General features: G+C 37.4%; 1 pseudogene; it reads left to right on the top strand.

Moving 5' to 3' along the window:
• Nucleotides 1-10826: 10826 nt before the first annotated feature.
• On the top strand, nt 10827-20446 carry LOC110804815 (probable LRR receptor-like serine/threonine-protein kinase At5g48740; annotated as a pseudogene).
• The last annotated feature ends 232 nt before the right edge of the window (nt 20447-20678 follow it).

Raw genomic sequence — 20678 nt, 5'->3', positions numbered from 1 at the left:
AATGGTCCCTAGTCGGAGTTTTCTATAAAATTGGACGCATAGAAAACGTTAGACGATTAGAATGCAAGATGACTAGTAGTTCTGTTTCTTGAACTATGTGGACATGGCAATGTCATAATCATTTGCATAGATACTTACTTTGGGAAGACTAGTATCGGACAAGACCTATGAAACTTTACTGTAAGAGATGAAAATCTGTCATAAGTAAATTTCATTAAAATTATTAGACACTAAATCCTCAATACCTGAGTGATTTGAGATTACTTGTTTGAGAACTGGTTGCTTTGACGTTGACCAACCGTTGCACCGTAAAAGGAGGCTATAAAGGCAACGCTCAGGTAATCACCTATCAAACGAAGTCTAATCTCAAGATCGCAAGATTGGGATTGTCCTCCCATAAATCGGGATGAGATGCTTAAAAGTTGTACAAGGCCACTCGGAGAGCTAGAAACTGTGAAATGCATGGCCGTGCTCGGATGAATCATAGGCTATGATTATCTGTTTATTTGATCAGTTGAACTCTGAAACCGAGGAACACCTCTGGACATAATAAGGATGACAACTCTTACCTTATGTTCAAGAGCAAGCATCGAGCGACAAAGGAATTAGGAAATGCACACTTGTCCCTAAGGACAAGTGGGAGACTGAAGGAAATAATGCCCTTGGTCCAAGTATGCATTCAATGATAAGTCTAATATATGCGGTTCAGTATTAATTAACAAGTTAATAATTCAGTGAGATCAAGTGAGCTGAATGCCTAGCTAGAGGCCGCTTCAGTTCAAGTGGAATTAATGATATTAATCCACAGCTTACTCTTGACTGAACCCGTAGGGTCACACAAATAGTACGTAAACGGATCAAGTATTTAATGGCATTAAATACTCCATCTATGGATATTCGGAATCGACGGATCTTGGTTTCAGTGGGAGCTGAGATTGTCACAGGCAAGAAATGAATACTCCGGAAACGATGATATTGCCGGAAACGGAAATATGGATCGTATCGAAAATATAAATATTATCCAAGTCGTAGATGTTGCCGGAAACGGAAACATGGTACGTATCGGAAATGGAAATATTGCCGGAATCGGAAATATTGCCGGAAACGGAAATATTGTCAGAATCGGAAATATTATCGGAATCGGAAAATAATTCCGGAAACGGAAATATTAAATATTTGTTCGAAACGAAAATTGATTCCGGAATCGGAAATATTAAATATTGTTCGTATCGGAAATGAATTCCGCAATCGGGAATTTAATCGGAAGCGTATCGTACGAATTAGCATCGGACGAGGCCCGCTAGACGAAGGCCCAGCACGAAGCCAGGCCATCGCCCAGCAAGCCAACACGCACCATCGCATGCCAAGCCTCGACCAGGCCCAGCGCAAGGCCAGGCCCAGCCAAGGCCTGGGGCGCGCGCGCGAGAGCACAGCAGTGGGCCGAGCGCTGTGCGCCTAGCGTGGGCCGCAAGGCTTGCGCGGGTGTACGGTGCTCATGCAATGCTTGTGCGGGAATCCTAAAGCAATCGGGATTCGAAATATGATTAAATCCTAAAACTATTAGATAATGATTATTTAATTAGAGTCCTAGTAGGATTATAATTAAATAAATTAGTATCCTAATAGGATTCCAAAACCTTTTCCATAACTCTATAAATAGGTGCCTAGGGTCACATATTTACATAGATTATTCAAGTATTCAAAGTGAGTTTTTGAGAGAAAAATTCAGTCACATACCTTGCCTAAAAGTGCCAAAATTATTAGTACCTTAAGGGCGATTCTAGTTGGTCAATCTTAAGGCGGATCCGGACGTGCTGTGGACTATCTACGGAGGGACGACACTTGGAGTCCTAAAGACTTGTTCTTGTTCGGTTCGGGCGCAGCTAGGGAAGGCACGCAACAAAGAGTATGCATCTAAACTATGCTATATGATTATATGTAAATAATATGTATTCCTGGCTAAATGGTTTTTTCGCATGATTTATGAATTGTCATATGTATCATAACCTAACAGGTTGAACTTATGATGCGACGTAGGCTTGTGTGGCCTAACAGCGTGTCTTAGAATATTCCTCCAAGTGTTGGTATATCATTATTATTTTTGCATTGGAGTACTTCATCACGCCTCGTTCAGGTGTTCGAACAAGTGTAGCATCTTCTGCGTAGGTTTGCACGGCTTATTACTTCGTTCGATGCGAGGATTCATAGGTGTTTCTTTCTTATTTTTATATCTGGGCAAAACTTGGCTAGTAGAAATATTCAGCGCCCAGGTTGGGGCGTTAAAGATATAGGCGCCCAGCTCTGGGCGTTGAAAATTATCTCTGGGTATATTTTGACAGTTCTTATCCTTGATTTTTTCTTTCGCTTTTGCTTTGGAACGAGGTAGACTGTGTAACGGGCGCTTTATAGGGCGAGCGTTAGGTGCAGTAGTTTGATCGGAGTTTTGGTGACTCGCGATTTTCAGTTACCCTTTGTTAGTGGGGTGACTTTATATATTCTAAGTAGTGCTTTAGAATTTGGGAGGGGTTGTAGCCATTCTAAGGTTCGTTTTACACGACTAAAGCTTAGGATTGAGCCCCTATGACCTATGTATAGCATTAGCGTCGAGAATTTGCGATGAAATCGTCATTTCGAGCATTTTTAGAGTGTTTTTCTCAAGCCTCCAACTGTAGCTACGGGATTGGCTTGGTGCTATAATGCCTTGCATACGTTTTTGTGCATTCATGGTGACATGGATCATGAATAGTTTGAACCAGACTCGTTTAGTGCGAGGTATGTTCGAGTAGTGACCTGCTACTTCTCTTGTGAATGTCGTATTGTGCGACATTTCCATGGTCAAGGTAGTCACATGTTGAAGTGTGCCTTGACCAAAAGCTAGGTGCCTTTCTTTACTCATAATCATATTTAGAAATATCTTTGACCCATTTGCAACATTGAGATAAACGCATATCAATGACACTTTATTATGTTCGAAGAAGTCTTTGAAAATTATTTGAAATCCGAGTCCTACTGTGTACAATCCGAGGTGTCCTAAGTAGGTTGACTTATAGAAGGGTTCGTACAGGATTACATGAGCGAATCAAAATACTGTTACGTTTTTTAGAATGCTGTCTAAGGATTTGCTGGAAGCCAGGGTGCAGGCGTCAAGATATACTTGTGCCCGTTTGGCATATGCTTTAGGCTTTTAAGGCCATCTTTTCCAGAATTGCGGGAATATAAACCGTTTTCAAATCGACTTGGATTTACTTGGTGTATGTCTGCACAAAAAGGTTAAGGTATACTTAGTTCTTTCCCTAGCATTTCATTTCAATTTTTTTAGCCCCCAGTTGCTATTATGTCTTCCCATTAATGATGTTTTTAGATTTCGATTTTAGATGCCCATGTCATATGTCTGAGTAGGGTGAGCCTTGGTTAAGTGCCAAGTTCTATTGATAATGTCTGATTTTTTTTTTCAAAGGGGATTAGCAAGCATTTGAATTACCATGAACGGGTGCCCTGAGTTCGAAGGAACGATGGGGCGATGCCATAGAACAATCCTCTTTATTGCAAGCTTACTGCCTTTACTACTTGTTGGCGATCATGACTGTGTCTAGTGGTGAAAGAAGGTCTTTAAGCGAACGACTATGTCTAGTGGTGAAAGAAGGTCTTTAAGTGAGTTAGTTCGCTTTAGGGAGGGTCAAGTCGAGTACTTTAGAGGTCATGGACGCTTGCGCTAGCCCCCATTAAATTGAGGCAAAGCGGTCTTTTGAGTCTTGGCTAAGTGCCTAGGAGTGTGAGTGCTCCTTCTGGCAAGGGTACGTGCCCTTATTATTTTTCGATGTGTGCTCGTTTTGGCATCTTGATGATTTGGATTCTTCCTTTGACTCAAATTTTTCTTTCGACTTGGGTTGCAAGTAATTAAATTTCAATAAGGGACTCTATTTCTTATTCTTGTTATTCTATAGGCTCTTAACATTTTTGCAAATTGGTTGGACCGAATCATGGATTGCCTACGTATCCGCCTTAAATAGATTTAATTTGGAATCAGGTCTTGCGTAGTTCTTAGCCTAGAAAATGGTTTCATAGAATGCCGATTTTAAACAAGTATGTTCTGAGGTGGAAACATATTATTTGAAACGGTAGAATAAGTGAAGTTTATTATTATTTTAATCTGCTGCCTTGCCGTAAGCCAAAAATTTGTTTTATATATTTTTTTGAGTACATGTATTTTTTTGGTGGTACGTATATCTGAATACGTGTTGTACCCCTCCAAGTGTTCGTTATTTTTCCGTGCATGTGTGGATAAAATGACGAGCACTTCTGGACAAAATTTGGCGAGCAGAGAGATTCAGCGCCCAGGCTGGGGCGCTAAAGATTTCGGTGCCCAGCTGTGGGCGCTGAAAATTATTTCTGGGCGGATCTCTTTTTTTTGGTGCGCTAAATGCTTCTTTTCTTTTTTAGACGAACTTTTAGAGGCGCTTTGCAAAGTTTGCTTTTTTATTATTTATTATTTTTTGTACTTTTCATTGGTCTTGTTTTTTTTTATTCGTGACTCAAGACGGTTTGAAAGATGGGTTGAATGAGTTGGGATAATTTGTATAGGTACAAGCATGAGGACTACACCTGCTAGGGCTCACAATTTGCAGCCTCAAGCTAGTGTCATGAGTTTAAATCAACCAAGGTCAATGAGTAGCACGGGGACGGCTCAAGGGTATATCAACAGGATGTATCCACACAAGTTATATGGTCATTATGCTAATGGTGGTGTAAGAGCAGGTTTGGACTTTGGAAATGATGGGCATGACGCACGTGTCAATGGCCGTGCGTGGTTTGCGGTTGATAACAAGTTCAAAAACAAGAGTTGAGGTAATGGTTTCTCGGGTTATGGCAATGAGAACATGGATGGGTTAAATGAGTTGAACGGGGACCCCAGAGCGAAGGCGTCTAAGAGCATAAGGATTGGAAAGGGTAGACATCGTAGAATTTTATGATTTGGATTGGTGGACTCAATTCTTTTCCTTCGTTTACTTGGGTAAATGTTGCACTTTTGGGAGGTACGGGATAAGTATTCCATGGCTCGCTCTTTTCGCTCTCCCATTTCTTTTTCTTTTTTTTCTTTTTCGCTCGAGATTTCCCTCCCCTTTTTATTTAGGCTAAAAGGTAGATGGTTGTGGTCTTTGAGTCACGAGGCGAGACTGAGTGAGCCTCGTTTGGTAGGCCTATAGTGGACCTTTTAATTTTAGTAGGGCCTAGGGTGGACCTTTAATTCTAGCAGGCATAGGGTGGGCCATTAAATCGTCTTACTTTGCAAGCGTATTTAGTCGTTTAAAATGTGCAAATAGCGTAGATTCGAAATCTTGTTTTTACCTTATTGAAATTTAACGAAAGAATTACATCGAAAATAATTTTTTACAGTTTTCGGGATTTAATTGGAAGTTGTGATTTGGACTCAAACTTTCATTAATCTTTCTGATTATAACCCGTGTATGAATACAAGGAGGTGGCCTAGACTCAAAATAATGACGTGGCATAAGCCTATAATACTTGACCAAGCGACTCTCAGACTTAGGCTAATTGGGCCATAACTTTCGTTGGTTGACACTTCAGATTTTAACCCTTGGGTGTTCATTTTTCATGCGCCATTTTTCTTAATGTTGGCAAGGTAGTTAATTGGGGAGATCGAATTTTTATTTTTGCAAGGCTAGAATCATTAGTGCGGCTTCTCTCTTAGTGTGTATTGCTTTACGCCAATGGTAGCCTTATGGCATGCCGATTTGGGTATTTTCATGGTTTGTCAGGTTGCATTCATGGAAAATCTTTTAGTCCGTACTTAGGAGTATTTAAAGGAGCGAGTGACTCGAGAGGACTATGATAGTCGTGACCCAATGTGATTATAAGCCTTAGGGCCATTAATTTTTCTTTGCCGATGGTATTAACACCTTAGGTTCACTTTGGGGGTTGTGCGACTATGGGGGAATGATTTCCAGAATGTGACCGTTTCCATTTTGCAAATACTATAATATATTCTTTTTATTGGTGAGAGAGAGTATTGAGGCCGTAGACTCTTAGCAAGGGATGACAATTACATATGGGTGCTTATTGATTTAAATGTTAGGAAGGGAGACTCAATATGGTTTAACCTTTTAGTTTGCAGAACGACACCAAGTATTAGGACCGATTCTATGGATAAGACAACTAAGACTTAGGATTTAGATTGTACCTTGGCATAGCCTAGTCTAGACTCGGATTTTTTTTTTTATTTGAAGATTATTTTTTCTTGAAGACTTTATTCGAACATTATTTTTTGAATATTTTGCCCATGTGACATTCAAGGTCGTTTTAATTAGCATGTTCGGTTTCGGTGCTGAGCATTGTCGTCGTAGGAGGCCTAACAACGACACAAAGAGTTATTTATTTTTATTTTTTTAGTCGCTTTTAGAATCGAGTGCCTTTTCATACGCCCTTGCAGCAAATTTTACGAAAAGTTTTTTTTTTTTTTTTTGCTACGTATATTTTTTTTATGCGCGGAGGCAGCAACTTCAGCGCCCAACAGTGGGCGTGAGAAATTTTGGCGCCCAGCCAGGGGCGTTGAAAATGCGTCCCTGGCTGGTTCTCGTTTTCTGTTTGCGTCTACTTTTGTTTATGCGACTTCGATTTTACGTGCTTGCCTTATAACGTCCTTTACGCGTTGTGCAGCGTTCGTGGGATTCGTTACGGCCATCCCGAGCGTCGCTTATTTTTGTGGCGATCGTTCGGGCTTGCGGAACACGTATTTTGGTATAACTCTTTGGCCAATTGTTTCATGAATGTTTGGGAAATTTTTAAGGTCGTTGGTTTTCTAGCATTATTTGTCTAGCATTATTCGTACGCACAATCATAACATAGTCACATAGTTCGCTACACATAAGTACATTACAAACATGGATTTGAAAATTAAATATGTCACGTAGTTTATGATAGGCTTCTATGGGTAGTATTTGCGCCTGGCTCGGTACCGCTTCTATCGTAGATCCAACACATGCCCCGGTCGAGGTAGTGTCTTCAACAGACCAATTTCGCTCAAGAGGCCAACCCGCAAGTGCAAGCCAAGGGGGCATGCAGGCGAGAGGGACCTAATGAGCGAGCGATTGGGTTCGGGATAGGTGTACTACCTGCACAAGTACCGAGGGGGTAACATGCGCGGCGTATGCACCCCCCTATTGGAGAAAAAAGGTATCCTTAGTCCCAACTCCCGAGGGATCCGAGATTCGTTATGCGGTTCTGCCCGTTCACATTAATATGCTGATTTTCAGGTCGTCCCAACTTGATGGGGAAATAAACGCGAGGTAGGATCGTTTCACCCTTCGGCTATTTTGATTACCTACAAGCACGAGTATTTCCTTCACTATCCCCAGTCGAGTCGCCACTGTGAGGGGGTCGAAAAAGCGCGAGGCTAATGCGTGACCTCGTCCCTCGTGGGTGTGACGATTCTTTTTATTCAATCAAGTGTAATTGGATTTCCTGTGAGTTTACACCCAATTGACTAGTAATATAGGAGTCGCCATTCAGTTTTTAACGACAATGAGAAAAACTGACAAAACCCGGTTATCGTGACATAAAGGGAGTGCAATTATGTTTGACCACGACGGCCGTAGGTTCCCTTGTGATCCCTGGTGTGGGGATCTCTCAACATACACCCGCAAGGTAGAGATTGAGGGTTCGGGGGACTGTAACTACCGAGAGGAGTACTTCGCTCGTCGATAACTCCAGAGGCAGGATATCCTTACTAGCTCAGCATAAATAATTGAAGGGACATGCGTTAACTATTAAACTAATCTGAGTTGATTTTAGCAATATGCAACATATAATACTAGATCGATCGCGATTATCTGATTTAGATTGCATTAAGGGACCTAGCATGATAATCCAATTTCCCAAAAATATTATATTTGTTAGGCGTGATAGAACAATCAGATTTATTTAGTTTAACAGTTCATAAAAAGGGCGAGGAAAGCAATTAAATCATCGAAAAGGGACACATTACGACGCACCCTTGAGAGGTGCGTCACGGTTCTCAGAAAACTAACCACTTTGACTTTGCTATTTCTCCTTTTTATTTAACGAATCTCAATTATGGGACAGGATACGTTCTGTTCGATTTATGGATCGATTGCGACATAACGCGTGAACAATTTCGCAGCGTGAGGCTTAGGCTAAGGGTTGGAGTCAATACTCAGAATATAATTGTGTGTTGTGTGTCCTTTTCACGTCGAATTTGGGGCTGTATTTATAGGGAAGAGTTCGTGGAAGATAGAATCGCAGAGTTCTAATCCACAAAGAATTAGGAAAAAACACGTACCCAGGTATTTTCAGCGCCCAGGCCTGGGCGCCGAAGATTTCGGCGCCCAGAGCCAGGCGTTGAAAATAGGGTCTGGGCTGTTTTCTTAGTCAGATTCGGATTCCTGAAATCCGTAGTGTTTGAGACTTAATCAAGTCTTTTAGTGCGTATTAATCTTGTGACGGGATGCGTCTGGGCCCGTTACGAACTCTAGGCTCGTTAGGATTTTAATTAATACGTAACTCTTATTTCCGAATCATATTAGGAATAGGATTCTCGCAGTTTTCTATCTCATTTAGGATTTACGTTGGAGTGCAACACCTAATTCTGACAGGTTTCTATCTTTTATGACTTGCCGCTTTTAGAAGCTACCCTTTACGGCAGTTACTATTTTTAGCAGGTTTCCATAAATAGCAGGTTTCGGGTGAAATGAAAAGGGGAATTGAGATTCGTTATTTTATAGGAGATGCGTTGTCAAGTGGAGATTTACGCTTTCATCATCGAACCTTTCCCTTTCGGGAATGGGGACAAAAGTAGGTGTCTACACACACACACGAGCACGAGCACCGCACAGCCCGCGCGCATGCCTCGCGGCCCACACGAACTGCACGGCGCCCAGCCCATTGCTTTGCAGCCCACTTGCTGCGCGCGCGCGCCACGCCTTGCTGGGCCTGGCCTTGCGCTGGGCCTGGCGAGGCTTTGGCGTGTGGTTTGATGCATATGGCTTGCTGGGCGAGGGCCAGGGTTTGTGCCGGGCCTTCGTCTAGCAAGTCTCGTCCGATGCTAATTCGTATGATACGCTTCCGATTAAATTCCCGATTCCGGATTTCATTTCCGATACGAACAATATTTAACATTTTCGATTCCTAAATTAATTTCCGTTTCGAACAAATATTTAATATTTCCGTTTCCGGAATTATTTTCCGATTCCGAATTTCCGAATCTGACAATATTTCCGTTTCCGGCAATATTTCCGATTCCAGTAATATTTCCATTTCCGATAATATTTTGCGATACGTACAATGTTTCCGTTTCCGGCAACATCTACGACTTGGATAATATTTATATTTCCGATACGATCCATATTTCCGTTTCCGGCAATATCATCGTTTTCGGAGTATTCATTTACTTGCCTTTGACGATCTTAGCTCCCACTGAAACCAAGATCCGTCGATTCCGAATATCCATAGATGGAGTATTTAATGCCATTAAATACTTGATCCGTTTACGTACTATTTGTGTGACCCTACGGGTTCAATCAAGAGTAAGCTGTGGATTAATATCATTAATTCCACTTGAACTGAAGCGGCCTCTAGCTAGGCATTCAGCTCACTTGATCTCACTGAATTTATTAACTTGTTAATTAATACTGAACCGCATTTATTAGACTTAACATTAAATGCATACTTGGACCATGGGCATTATTTCCTTCAGTCTCTCACTTGTCCTTAGGGACAAGTGTGCGTTTCCTAATTCCTTTGTCGCTCGATGCTTGCTCTTGAACATAAGGTAAGAGTTGTCGCCACTAGTAGAAAAAATCACATTTGCAGCGCGGGTAAAACGGGATTTTTGCAGCGTTTTCGCGCGCTGCAATTGTGATGGCTGTAAATACCGTAATATTTTTTGCAGCGCCTATGTTCGCTGCAAATAATAGGTTAATTGCAGCGCGGGTATACCTGTATAAGTTGTAAATAGTGTATTAGTTACAGCGCAGGTCAATCCATATAAGTTGCAAATAAAAAGTAGTTGCAACGCCTTGTTGTGAAATACGCGCTGCTATTAGTTATCATTTTGCAGCTTGGTTCTATCACACGCGCTGCAATTAATATTTTTTTTAAAAAAATAAATAAATAAATATAATAGCTACGATCAGATGCATATTTATATATTTATCCCTGGACAATCCTATTATTTTGACAAAAAATTATAATAAAAACATTATAAATAGTTTAATAGGTTGCAAAATTTTTGCCATAGTTTCCCTTGTAATTTGCGAAACCCGGCAAAACGGGAATTTATAAAGACCTGTATATAAGACATAACATACATATATGTTCCAACAACCATATATATGCTCCAAGTAGCATCCACCGTCATATCCAACACATAACAAAAACATAAAACATAACAATACTAGCTAGACAACAAACTCATTCGCCGGCATCTATCAAATAGTTGTCCTTAAAATACTTTGCCCATTGTTCTCGAGTTTCTTCTAACTCCTCATCAGAATATGGCATTTCTCTTTGTACATAACCCTTCAAAAAACAAAAACTTGGTATTAATTACTCGAAAACTAATTTAAGAGAAAATTGAATCTTATACCTAATTAAATAAGTTCACGTACCTCAGACAAATTATCCTTGTATTCATTGTACACTGTGACAACATCATGCATGTATTTCATCACATAATAACCACTATCCACTGCATCAACTTGTTGAGCACACTATTTACACAAATGAGGCACGTATATATGTGTCAAAGCAAATATTTTCAAATTAAGAGATTTAAGGAGTACAAACTTTAATTAGTACCTTCATATGCAAACATAGGGTCATTAACCATAAGATCAAAGGAATTTATATGGACACTATCTAAGGATTATGTGCCATTTTGTTTGTTTCACATACCAAATGGTGCAGACCCTGTAATTTCTTCACTAGAACTTCGCCCTCTTCCTCGAGGAGCTTAAAACAGTGGTCTGGGTGGGCCTCAGAAGAACTTTCTGAGGAAGTGCTACAGGATTAATTGTGGTTATACCAATGGGTCTCTTAGGTAATTTTCTTCCTTAATTAGTAATCGTATATGTAAGGTGTATTCTCTTATTGATCAATTTAGACATGAACAGGTACCCTTTGGATCGATATGATCGTGTATGGGATGCTGATGAAGATTTTTCCCCCTCCCATTTGTCAGTTCCTCTTTATACCAAATTTAGCCTCAATGCCTCCTTAGCAACTGAGGGTGCCGCCTATGGTTGTTTTGCAAACCGCCAGACTGCTCGAGAGAAAAAAATTGTTGACATATGATCTGCCCTTAGAGGAGCTTGGAAATTACTATATAGTTCTCTATTTTGCTGGGATTGTACCAGTTTCCTCCAGGTTTAACATATTGGCTAACAAAGGAATTGTTCGATCAAATTACACTGTAACCAGCAGAAACTCCAGTGTTTTACATTTCATTGTGGAACAAGTTAGGGGACTGAACATTACCCTCCAAAACTTTGAAAGTTTGTGATTTTATAAGGTGATAATTTTAAATTAAAATTTTATAAGGTAGTAAATTTGAAAAAAGTACGTGGACTTATCAATGCTATCGAGGTGTTTCAGATGGTTGATTTACCTCCAGAGACTTCTTCAACCACAGGTAACAGCTGCTATTTAGTTATTATTATTCCATTCAGGAGATATCTTTTGTTAATATTTCTAAAATTATATTGCTTATTTTGTGATTTTGCAGTCTCAGCTCTAGAGGTTATTCAGCAATACACAGGTTTAGATTTAGGATGGGAGGAAGATCCATGCTTTCCTAAACCATGGAATCATATAACATGTGATGGAAATCTTGTCACATCTATGTAGGTGAAGCCAAATTTTGAAACATACTTCCTTTGATTATACTCTGCTAATCCTGGCTAACAGTCGGCCATTTCTGTAGAGAACTATCTGGTATAAACTTGAGGTCAATCAGTCCTGCCTTTGGTGATCTGCTAGATCTCAGAATACTGTAAGTTACTTTATTGCTGTAAATCTGCTAAGGTACTAAACTACTAGCATACCTTTATTTCTTATATCAAACCGTTGTTGCTAAATGCCGCAGGGACTTGCATAACACATCACTAACAGGAAAGCTACAAAACTTGAATGGTCTGCTACACATCGAGCAACTGTAAGCTTCAGTCAGGCTGTACGTTACTTGAATTACTTAGTTTTTGGTGTGGTAAATGGGTATTTTTACTGCAATAACTTCTACTTGTAGGAATCTGAGTTTCAACGATCTCACTTCCTTTGGGACAGATCTGGATAGCCTGGTGAATCTTCAAGTTTTGTGAGTCATGTTAGTCCTAAACTGTAGAAAGTGATCTCCTCAGTAACTGTAATTGTCTAACACTAGTTAAGTGGTTTCTTTCTGGAAGGGACCTGAAGAATAACAGCTTACGAGGAACAGTTCCTGACGAGTTGGGAGCTTTAAAGTATCTTCATCTACTGTAAGAGATTACATTTTGCTTGAATTGGTATAATTTCCAACTTTGAGTGAACACTTTGTAATTAAAGAAAAAGAGACCATTTTTCAGGAACCTGGAAAACAATAAATTGCGAGGGCCTCTTCCGCAGTCTTTGAAGAAAGAGGATTTGTTTCTCAGGTAGGAAATTATGATGCTTTAGTTCTCTAGTTACTTCCCTAGTGTATCAGCTTGTTGAAACCATTAATTAACCTTGAGTGTACTTGTGGTTCAGGACATCAGGAAATTTGTGCCTGTCTTTCTCTAAAAATGTGTGCAACAGCCCAGGAGATGCTTCAATCGAGGCACCTCAATTTACTGTGGTTCCTGAAAGAAAGCACAGAGGCCATATGCATATAGCCATCATATTTGGTGCAGTTTTCGGAAGCATATGTGTGGTTATGTTGATTGGTTTTTTGGTGTTTTTTTATAGGAGAAAGAAAACACCAACATTAAGTAACACAGAAAGTATGTAATTCTTGATTCTGAGCTCCTATGTTCAATTCTAACGTTAATTGTAAAACGTGTCTTCTTCTTCCTAACATGCGTATTATACTGCAATGCTCAGAGGCAGAAGCTGAAATCAGAAACTGGAATGCAGCCAGAGTTTTTTCATACAAGGAAATTAAAAAGGCAACAAATCATTGGGCTTGTTGGGTCGTTATGGACATATTTAGGCTAAAATGAGACATTTTCGCTCTCATTTTTTAACTAATGAACCTAAGGACTCATTTAAAACTAATTACATGTTTTATATGCTTTGTTTAAAATTTCTAAGACTCATTCCAATCAAGTTATGCACGTTATAGGCTTGTTGGGTCGTTATGGACATATTTAGGCTAAAATGAGACATTTTCGCTCCCATTTTTGAACTAATGAACCTAAGGACTCATTTAGAACTAATTACATGTTTTATATGCTTAGTTTAAACTTTCTAAGACTCATTCCAATCAAGTTATGCACGTTTTAGGCTTGTTGGGTCGTTATGGACATATTTAAGCTAAAATGAGACATTGTCGCTCCCATTTTTGAACTAATGAACCTAATGATTCATTTTAAACTAATTACATGTTTTATTAAAACTTTCTAAGACTCATTCCAATCAAGTTATGCACGTTTTAGGCTTGTTGGGTCGTTATGGACATATTTAGGCTAAAATGAGACATTTTCGCTCTCATTTTTTAACTAATGAACCTAAGGACTCATTTAAAACTAATTACATGTTTTATATGCTTTGTTTAAAATTTCTAAGACTCATTCCAATCAAGTTATGCACGTTATAGGCTTGTTGGGTCGTTATGAACATATTTTGGCTAAAATGAGACATTTTCGCTCCCATTTTTGAACTAATGAACCTAAGGACTCATTTTAAACTAATTACATGTTTTATATGCTTTGTTTAAACTTTCTAAGACTCATTCCAATCAAGTTATGCACGTTTTAGGCTTGTTGGGTCGTTAAAGACATATTTAGGCTAAAATGAGACATTTTCGCTCTCATTTTTTAACTAATGAACCTAAGGACTCATTTAAAACTAATTACATCACTAGAGGAAAAATCGTCATGTGTTTCCCATCAAGTGCGGCTCATTTAGTAAATTGGCAGCACTTGAGATCACTAAAAAAAAAAAAAAATACAATTTCACAAGTGCGGGCTCATTTTAGAAAATTGGCAGCACTTGAGTTCACTAAAAAAAAAAAAAAAAATACAATTTCACAAGTGCGGGTTCATTTAAGAAAATTGGCAGCACTTGAGTTCAAGTGCGGGCTCATTTACAAATGAGCAGCACAAAATATTTCCTAAAAGCTAAGGTTTCCATTTTTTTTTTCGTTTCCCGCTTTCCTCCTTCCCCTTCTCGTTCTCGGTTGCTGTTCACCCACCGCTGAACACACCCAACGACTTGTCGCGCCACCGCTGGTGTCGCCCCACCGACGAAGGGTTCCTCTTCCAGCCGCGTCGACGTTGTTCTTCAATCTGAAAAAATGGAAGCAGCTAAACCCCCAAATTTGTTGTTCTTCAATCTGAAAAAATGGAAGCAGCTAAACCAGTGTGTGGAAAAGAGGCATTGGATCTTCTCAATTGCGTGGTTGATTCCAATTACGATCAGGAGAAATGCCTTCAACTTTTGCAATCTCTTCGGCAATGTGTCCTTTCCAAGGTTCTCTCTTTCTCTCTTTTGTTTTCGATTTCAGAAATTTTCAAATTTTAATTGTTCATTTGTTGAATTTAATTTGTTTTTTCAAGTAATTTTCTGCTAAAACGTGATTATTTTTGCATTATAAGATTTATGTGGTGATATTGACTAAGTTAAAACTACAATTGTGGTATCCAATTTTTGTTTCCAGCCTAAAATTTATGAAATTCAGATGTGTTTGTATATTCTGCTGTGGTTTTCTACATATAGTTGACAAATTCATTGTATTGCACATTTGCACTGAGGCTACTCATGAAACTATGAAATTGAGAAGGTAAACCTGTTAACCTGTTATGATTATGGTGGTAGAATGATGGGATACATTTTGATACAATGCGAAAGTGTGAATAATGTATTCGATATTGCTGGAATTGGTTATGGTGTTGTGCTATGCTATTTTTGAGAGTGATGCTGCAAAGGCTCCAAAGATATCAAATGGTGAGGAGCCCTATGTGAGGGATATGTACCTGAAGGGAAGAAAATATCACCTACACGTGCACAAGTCAGCCCATGTTTTGCTTCTGCTTGTGTTTTTAATGCTGTGCTTCTTTGGTGGATGCAGTCTGGTTTTATGAAGCTATTGCTCTTGTGTGCAGGCTGGCTGTGTATTTTTTTTGTTTTGTTTTAGGGTTGCGGTTGAATAAATGGAAAACTAATTGAAAAACTAAACTAATTTGATTCCAATTTTTTTTTTGTTTTACGGTTGCGGCTGACTAAATAGAAAACTAATTACAAAACTAAACTAAACTTCTGTTTACTGTGATGTTTATATTGCTAGCTAGTCTGAATGTCGATCTGTTTAGCTACTGTGTTGGTGATTGCTAGTGTTGATGCGAAGTTGGTTTAACAAGAGACTGTTTTCATATCTTTGGCAGTGAGGAATGCAAAAGCAGTGTGCCCACTAGCTCTTATTGACATGCACAACAGTAGTGTTGATGCGAAAATCAAGATGAATCTTGGTATGGTTGTTTTCATGTTGTGATTGATCTGATTTCATCTATTTGTGGTTCATTCTATGTTTGTGATATTTTAGGTGTTATTCTCTTGTGTACTTTTTCTATTCAGATGCAACAGTCATGGAAAAAACCAGCTGAGATTAAGAAGAAGCCAACTGAGAGGTTTTATTTTGTGTTTGATCATTTGAAATTATACTGGTAGTTTTTGGATTGCTGATAGTAAACAGACCTTCTACACTTGATAGCAGGAAACCAGCCTCGTCATCTGTAGCAGTTCTGAGTCGAAGCCAAAGAAGAGAAATCTTAGCAAAGTCAAGGATCCTAACATGCTGAAGCGCCCAATGAGTGGCTACTTTCTGATCCTGTAAATTCCTTGTGTTAATACTTCATTGAATGTTTATAATCTTCTTTACACTTGTGAAAATTGGGCTGATTGCTATTTTTGTTTTGCTAACATGGAGGATTCTCTGAAGGTGTACAAGGAAGAGCATCCTGATTCCAAGGTTTGCAGTTGCTTAAAGGTTCTCTAATTTGAACTGCATAGGTTTCCAAGGAAGCTGGAGGAATGTGGAAGTCCATGACTAATGAGGTTAGTTTTGGAGAATTAATCTGAAGTTTGATTGTGCTATGTTTTTTTTTTACCTTATCTTTTTTTGATGGTACTAAATGTTTGCGTATTTGGTATTGTGCAGGAGAAGAAGTCATATCAGGATAAATTTGTAGAGCTCAAGGTGGAGTATGAGAAGGCTATATGGAGGCTTACAATGCTAGTAATGAGGAGGTAATTAATTGTTAATATAATCCCGTAGGTACTGAAGCCATTAAAAGAACGCCTAATATTAGTTGTAATTTGGGACCGAAATAAGTTATTTTAGTCAAAATAAGACCTGAAATGATCAAACAAGCCTTAAACGTGTATAACTTGACCAAAATATGACATGTAACGAACAAACTAGCCTTAAATGTGCATAACTTGACCAAAGTAGGTGAGAATAAGTTTAGAAACATTAAAATAAGTCTAATAAACATGAAAAGGGTTTAAAATACATATTTGGTTCATTAGTTGAAAGTTGGGACTTAAATAAGTCATTTTAGTCAAAATGTGACCTGTAATTATCAAATAAATCTTAAATGTGCATAACTTGACCAAAGTAGGTGAGAATGATTCTTTGAAACATAAAACTAAGTATATTAAACATGTAAAGGGCACAAAATACTTATTTAGGTGCAATAGTTGAAAATTGCGTGCAAAATAAGCCATTTTAGTCGAAATGTTACCTATAATGATCAAGCCAGCCTTATATGAGCATATCTTTACCAAATTAGGTGAAAATGAGTCCTAGGAACATTAAAAAAGTATATTTAATATCTAAAGGGTTTAAAATACTAATTTAAGTTCATTAATTGAAAGTTGGGACCGAAATAAGTCATTTTAGTCAAAATGTGACCTATAATGATCAAACGAGCTTTTAATGTGCACAACTTGACCAAATTAGATGATATTTAGTCTTTAAAGTGTAAATCTAAGTCTATTAAACATTTAAAGGGTTTAAAGTACTTATTTTAGTTCATTAGTTGAAAGTTAGGAGCGAAATAAGCCATTTTAATCAAAATATGAAATATAATGAACTAATGAGCCTTAAATGTGCATAACTTAACTAATATGTGCATAACTTGACCTAAATGGGTGATAATGAGTCTTTGAAACATAAAAACAAGTGTGTTGAAAATGGAAAAGCTTTAAAATACTTATTTTAGTTCATTAGTTGAAAGTTAGGACCGAAATAAACCATTTTAGTCAAAATGTGACTGATAATGAGCAAACTAGTCCTATATGTACATAAAGTAGGTGAGAATGAATACATGAAACATTAAAATAAATATATTAAACATGTAAAGGGTTTAAAATAATCATTTAAGTTCATTAGTTGAAAGTTGAGATCGAAATAATCCATTTTAGTGAAAATTTGACCTATAATGATCAAACGAGTTTTATATGTGCATAAATTGACCAAAGTGGGTGAGAACGAGTCTTGCAAACATAAAGCTAAGTGTATTAAACTTGTAAATGGTTTAAAATAATCATTTAAATTCATTAGTTGAAAGTTGGGATCGAAATAAGTCATTTTAGTGAAAATTTGACCTATAATGATCAAACAAGTCTTATATATGCATAAATTGACCAAAGTAGGTGAAAATGAATTTTTTAAACATAAAACTAAGTGTATTAAACATGGAAAGACTTTAAAATACTCATTTAAGTTCATTAGTTGAAAGTTAGGACCGAAATTAGCCATTTTAGTCAAAACGTGACCGATAATGAAATAATGAGGCTTAAACGTACATAACTTCACCAAATGGGTGAGAATGAGTATTTGAAACATAAAGCTAAGTGTATTAAACATGGAAAGACTTTAAAATACTCATTTAAGTTCATTAGTTGAAAGTTAGGACCGAAATTAGCCATTTTAGTCAAAACGTGACCGATAATGAAATAATGAGGCTTAAACGTACATAACTTCACCAAATGGGTGAGAATGAGTATTTGAAACATAAAACTAAGTGTTTTGAACATGGAAAGACTTTAAAATACTCATTAAAGTTCATTAGATGAAAGTTGGGACCGAAATTAGCCATTTTAGTCAAAATGTGACCGATTATGAACTAACCAGCCTTAAGTGTGCATAACTTCACCAAAATTGGTGAGAATGAGTCTTTGAAACATGAACTAAGTGTATCAAACATGGAAAAACTTTAAAATACTCATATAAGTCTATTAGTTGAAAGTTGGGACCGACATTAGCCATTTTAGTCAAAATGTGACCGATAATGATCAAACGAAGCTTAAATGTGCATAACTTCACCAAAATGGTGAGAATGAGTCTTTGAAACATAAAACTAAGTGTATTAAACATAGAAAGACTTTAAAATACTCATTTAAGTTCATTAGTTGAAAGTTGGGACCGAAACTAGTCATTTTAGTCAAAATTTGACTGATAATGAACTAACGAGGCTTAAATGTGCATTATTTCACTAAAATGGCTGAGAATGAGTCTTTGAAACATAAGACTAAGTGTATTAAACATGGAAAGACTTTAAAATACTCATTTAAGTTCATTAGTTGAAAGTTGGGGCCGGAATTAGCCATTTTAGTCAAAATGTGACCGATAATGAACTAACGTGGCTTAAATGTGCATAACTTCACCAAAATGGGTGAGAATGAGTCTTTGAAACATAAAGCTAAGTGTATTAAACATGGAAAGACTTTAAAATGCTCATTTAAGTCTATTAGTTGAAAGTTGGGGCCGAAATTAGCCCTTTTAGTTAAAATGTGACCGATAATGAAATAATGAGGTTTAAATGTACATAACTTCGCCAAAGGGTGAGAATGAGTATTTGAAACATAAAATTAAGTGTTTTGAACATGGAAAGACTTCAAAATACTCATTTAAGTTCATTAGATGAAAGTTGGGACCGAAATTAGCCATTTTAGTCAAAATGTGACCGATAATGAACTAACGAGGCTTAAATGTGCGTAACTTCACCAAAATGGGTGAGAATGAGTCTTTGAAACATAAAATAAGTGTATCAAACATGGAAAAACTTTAAAATACTCATATAAGTTTATTAGTTGAAAGTTGGGACCGAAATTAGCCATTTTAGTCAAAACGTGACCGATAATGATCAAACGAGTCTTAAATGTGCATAAGTTCACCAAAATGGGTGATAATGAGTATTTGAAACATAAAAATAAGTGTATCAAACATGGAAAGACTTTAAAATACTTATTTAAGTTCATTAGTTGAAAGTTGGGACCGAAATTAGCCATTTTAGTCAAAATGTGACTGATAATGAACTAACGAGGTTTAAATGTGCATAACTTCACCAAAATGGGTGAGAATGAGTCTTTGAAACATAAAAGTAAGTGTATCAAACATGGAAGGACTTTAAAATACTCATTTTAGTTGAAAGTTGGGACCGAAGTTAGCCATTTTAGTCAAAATGTGATCGATAATGAACTAACGACGCTTAAATGTGCATAATTTCACCAAAATGGGTGAAAATGAGTCTTTGAAACATAAAATAAGTGTATTAAAATAGAAAGACTTTAAAATACTCATTTAAGTTCATTAGTTGAAACTTGGCACCGAAATTAGCCATTTTAGTCAAAATGTGACCGATAATGAACTAACGAGGATTATTTCACCAAAATGGGTGAGAATGTATCTTTGAAACATAAAACTAAGTGTATTAAACATGGAAGGACTTTATAATACTTATTTAAGTTAATTAGTGAAAGTTGGGACCGAAATTAACCAATTTTATTATTATACGGTTCATTATTTATTTGTTATGAACAAATTAAGTCTTAATATATTTATTGTACGATTCTATATTTATAATATAACTAAAGTGTATATATGTTTTTTGATTGTCGATCTATTTAAGGTATTCAATAATCCGAGGGAGCGGCCTTTCACCTTTGAGGAGATAGATGAAGTTCGGGAAATGTTGGCAAACTTCATTACCAGTGATTGTGTTTGATATTTTCTTGCACTGAATCTGAAATTATGGTTGCTAGTTTTTTATATGATTGTAATGTAATCGACTTTTATATTTACAATTATATACTATTTAATTTAATTTTCTATATAATTGGATACTTTTTATGTGACGTATGGAGGTTAATCAGTGGCGCGGTCCAATTGTAATATGTAGCAGGAAAATTGGTTATACAACAAATCTAGATCAAGTGCGGCTCATTTATAGGCCAAGAGCGACTCATTTATAAGCCAAGTGCGGCTCATTTATATATCAAGTGCTGTTTATTTTTATGCTTGTGCTGCCCATTTCTATGTCAAGTGCGGGCTCATTTTCAAATTTGGCAGCACCAAAAATGTCAAGTGCGGGCTCATTTTCAAATTTGGCAGCACCAAATATGTCAAGTGCGGGCTTACATTCTAAAATTGGTAGCACAAAATATGTCAAGTGCGGGCTCATTTTCCA

Source organism: Spinacia oleracea, chromosome 4 (genome assembly GCF_020520425.1).
Source record: "Spinacia oleracea cultivar Varoflay chromosome 4, BTI_SOV_V1, whole genome shotgun sequence".
NCBI classification, from domain to species: domain Eukaryota; kingdom Viridiplantae; phylum Streptophyta; class Magnoliopsida; order Caryophyllales; family Amaranthaceae; genus Spinacia; species Spinacia oleracea.
The sequence above is the reverse complement of the archived record's forward strand: the minus strand, read 5'-3'. Positions and strand labels throughout refer to the sequence as shown.